This window comes from Frankliniella occidentalis, unplaced genomic scaffold, assembly GCF_000697945.3.
Source record: "Frankliniella occidentalis isolate FOCC.00 unplaced genomic scaffold, Focc_3.1 Scaffold112, whole genome shotgun sequence".
NCBI classification, from domain to species: Eukaryota; Metazoa; Arthropoda; class Insecta; order Thysanoptera; family Thripidae; genus Frankliniella; species Frankliniella occidentalis.
In genome coordinates, this window is record NW_026267240.1 from 481,148 (window position 1) to 485,157 (window position 4,010).

General features: G+C 48.5%; 1 protein-coding gene and 1 long non-coding RNA gene across 3 annotated transcripts in view; one reads left to right on the forward strand and one right to left on the reverse strand.

Annotated features, from left to right (window-relative positions):
• The window catches only part of LOC127749957 (uncharacterized), a 2,999-nt gene extending 2,200 nt beyond the window's left edge, over positions 1-799 (reverse strand). Inside the window, exon 1 of the long non-coding RNA XR_008011440.1 lies at positions 686-799. This is a non-coding gene — a long non-coding RNA (uncharacterized LOC127749957). The remainder of the gene's footprint in view (positions 1-685) is intronic.
• The window catches only part of LOC113208320 (alpha-2B adrenergic receptor-like), a 259,720-nt gene that overhangs the window by 206,957 nt on the left and 48,753 nt on the right, over positions 1-4,010 (forward strand). The gene's annotated exons all lie outside the window — the stretch shown is intronic.

A 4,010-nucleotide genomic window follows, 5' to 3' on the forward strand; every position in this document is an offset into this window, starting at 1 on the left:
CATTTTCATCTTGTGTCATTTTCATCTTGTGTCATTTTCATCTTGTGTCAGCTTGCACTTGAATCAAGAAACTTTTTTTCTGGGTGTACATGTAATAGTCACCAATTACACCCGCAAATTTACAAATAGTCGCGCTTGCACGAGCTACGAACTGCTCGTTGAAAAAAAAAATGTTCAATCATTTTTAACTTCAACAACAATACACGGACGCCGTTACATTCCAATTTTTCGTATAAACCAAACTAGTATGGTTTTTAAACACCTTGGTTTTTACTAGACTTCATATGGCTTAGCAGATTGCGCTAGATCACGGGTGGTGTTGCCACGATTGTTTTCCAGCTCTGTGTTCTTTCGTTCTTGTCTTTGATCGCAATTCGCGAATTTTCCTACTCCTTGGAAAGCAGCGCTGGCGTGTTTAGCGAAAAGCCCACGTCTCAGGCGGCTCGCTGTTGAGCGGGATGGGTTTTGAGTTAATCCTTGCATGTAAATCTCCTCGCCCCTCCCCCTTACCCACTCCCGGGACGACACCCCCCGCCCGCCCGGATATGAGTAGCGGGACGAGAGGCGGACTCGTGCCTGCGCCAGCGGAGTCCCGCGGAGCCCCGCGCAGCCCCGCGGAGCCCCGCGCAGCCCTGGCCTCGCCGCATCGGGAGCAGAGACGCGCGCGTGCTGTGATTCGCCGCACCTCGTATGATGACGTCGTTGAAACTCGGGTCGAAACAGGGTTCCCACATCGCGGCGCGGAATGGTCTCCCGGTGCGCCGCGGGCTGGCCTGGCCCCTATAACTCCAGCTGTCACAAAACTCATCTCAACCAGAAAACCAGCGTATTTTTTTCCCTCTCGTGCAGATGGCTTTCCCGATAAGTGCATCAAGGGCGCAGGCGAATGTGTCCGGATTGTGCCGGGCCGGAGAGAGGGGGGGGGGGGCGGAGACAGACATTCGATGAAAACTAAGCTGCGAGTTTGCTTGTTGCTTCGCGGTTTTTAATCAAATGCAAATCAGAAGGAATGCGGCATTAGGTTTCATTTGACGAGTTCCATACTCTTTTCTTAGGCAATACCTAAAGACCGTCGGCTGAGACTTATGTGAGTACTCAGCGTCAAGAGGGCCTTTCGTACACGAGCCTTCTTCAGCCTCCCTCATCCCCCATTTCCGTCTCTCCTCGTTAGCCTCGCGACCAAGTGTTTGTGGCACTCCGCTGAAAGTTTAGAAGAGAGTTAGTTGGCGCGACAAGGTCGGTGCGCGCGAGGAGCAGTTTCTAATATGGCCTACGCCCTGTCTCCTCCGACTATTGCGACTTTCCGGAGTCGAAACGATAGCTGAGACGAGCCCGTGAGGAGGGGGAGGTTATCTCCACGAAATATTGTTCCGAGAAGATGACGCCGTGTTTTGTTGTGCTTTTTAAAAGTTGTATTTCTTGTTTTGTTTTTATGAATTGCCTGCCCACCATCTGGTCTTGTTATCAGGGCTTTGAACTCGCGCTTGGATCGAGCGGTGGTGGCGTCGGCGTCTCGGCCTCATGCTGCGTGAAAAGAAATGGCACCTGTTAGGTGGGTGACCTCGCCTTGGCGCTGGCCTCCCTAACGCGCGTCCATCTGTCTCCAGCGTCTCCACGTGGCTGCGACCCGCTCAACAAAATGAGCTGTCCTCTCCTGCGCCCGGGGTTGGTGGCTGTATTTTACGAAATTCGCTATGGTAGGTCGGGGAAAGGCGCGCGTGTGCATTGTGTTTGCAGCTCGTCATTTATTCCGTTGTAGTGTCTCCTGACATTCAATTATTGGCTGTCTCGGCTGTGCAGTAATTTTACAGTGTGCACACAAAATCGAGGTGGACGTGCTTATCGTATGTAATCTTTGCGTTGGTCTATTTACGGAAACTCTCTTCCAAGCACCTCTTTACTAATCCGCTTTTCAATTTCGTCTGCAATGACTTTAAAGATTGCCATCTTAATCACTCTACGGCGTGCTCCCTTCCCAAAACGTGCTGAGTTTAAATATTTTCCCTCCCTGCCCATGATGCATTGTTTAGGTGCCTTAAACACACAGCCCACTCAAACGGGGCAGACGGGCATCTAAGGAGAAAGTGTTCTTCTATTGTGGCATACAATATTAACAAAATGTGAAGTGTTTTCACTTTTGTTTTGTAACTTTTTCTTTGCTCTGTGCGTGCTGTAGTTTGGCTGGGAACGTCCTGTTGTGCCTCAGCCAGGTGCGCTGATGAGCACCGCCACCTTGCATGCCAATGAATTATTCAATTTCAAGTTGATGGAGCGGAATTGAACCATAATGAGTTTAAGCCCGTTCACTGACGAGGCCGCTGTTTGATCGCCCGACTACTACTGTGCCGCTAAGGGTTCGCACCACTTAAGGCAAGACTCTGTTAGCTGCCCTTGCGACCCCAGCTGGCGCCCACCGGGGGGTCCTGGTAGAACGTGGCACAACTTTGGCCGTCCCCCGTGGACCTGTAGATCACCTAGCACCAATGGCTATGCTAAGCCCATAACAGTGAATACGGTGTAAACGATTTGACTGAATAACATTTCCCTTTGTTGCAGGTGAGTTCCTGTGCCGGTGTCCCTGATAAACGGACTATAATCGAGGTAATGAAACAACAATTTTGGCGTGCCAGCTGCTTATATGCAGCTTCTGTCCTACCGTGAAAAAGATTTTTTCGTGTAAGGTGCGTATCTCCATCTTCTGTCGTCCCGGTGTGACACACACAGAAAAGCTCGTTCTTGGCTTGAATAGAGAGCGCTGAGTACACCTCACCCAGTGGCTGACTTACGCCGCATAATTTTGTGGTTATACTGTACTGTATGCACGTTTGCGGGAAATATTGCCTATCATCGCTGCTCTTTACTGACCCGTTCGAGTAGGCAACCCACCCACCCACGTGCATGTTTACAGATAACTTCGTGTTAGCTACCTACCTGGTGTTTCCCTTTTAACAAGAGGTAAAGAATTAAGAGTTGTGCTAAATAAATGTTTATGCAGACTTCAACACATCTCTTGGGCCAAGGCCTGGGCTAAAGGTCATGGTGACCTCTGACTTCACGGCTATTTCCTAACATCGTTCGATCCCGAAATGTCCCATTGTCAGCTTGACGAGTCGCCCACCGTCCCCTCTCCTGTCCGCAAGGACGCCGCGCACTACGGTGTACGCCGGACATGGCCAGCAGTGAGTGGCTTGCCCTGCCGCTGACAGACGACCGCCAGTATTGTCATCCACACCACCTTGTTGTGTGTGCCGTTCAGCCTAATGTGAAGGGGTAGAACCACACTGTTAAGATACAAGGCGGTTCGTGCGCCCTTTTCTTTCTCTTAGTAACACCGTACTGGATGCTGGCGTGCGGACAGGTAGCATACTCGCACGCGCGCCGTAATATACCTCGATTAGGCAAACCCGCCGGCAGGCCGGCATCGAGCTCAGTAGAATCGGAAAAAAAGAACGGGCCTGAGAGACCCTTCTGTATAAAGTCGAAAGAACTTGAATTAATATTGGACCCCTCAAGACTTGTATTCACTTAGGAGGGAGTTCGCTCGCAGGATAACATATTTGTCATGGTATCGATGATTTTTGACGTTATATTGACGTGAACAGGACACATCTTTCTGCACAATATTTACCTCTTTAGTTGAGTTTTCAAACTAAATGACTCAAATTGACGTCTTTGTGGTTCTTCCGTTGTACTTGGCATTCAAACCATCTGCTAGTTGTTATTTTAACTACTTTGACATTTTACAATTTTTCAATAGTTTCCTTTTAATTGAGGTTCATTCCAATCAAGTATTAGTGTGGATTCCGAGTTCACGAAACGCAAGCGTTATTTTCACGCCAGGCGTGATTTTCACGCTTCGTAAGTTTCACGCAGTTGTGGTTTTAGTTTTGGTTGAGGTGTTTTGAACTTAAAATATGTTATTAACTCTTTCATTTTAACAATTGAATTACTATCAGTGTATTTACATAGTTTTATTTAACAAAACGAATGACTGAAAAAAATATTTAAAA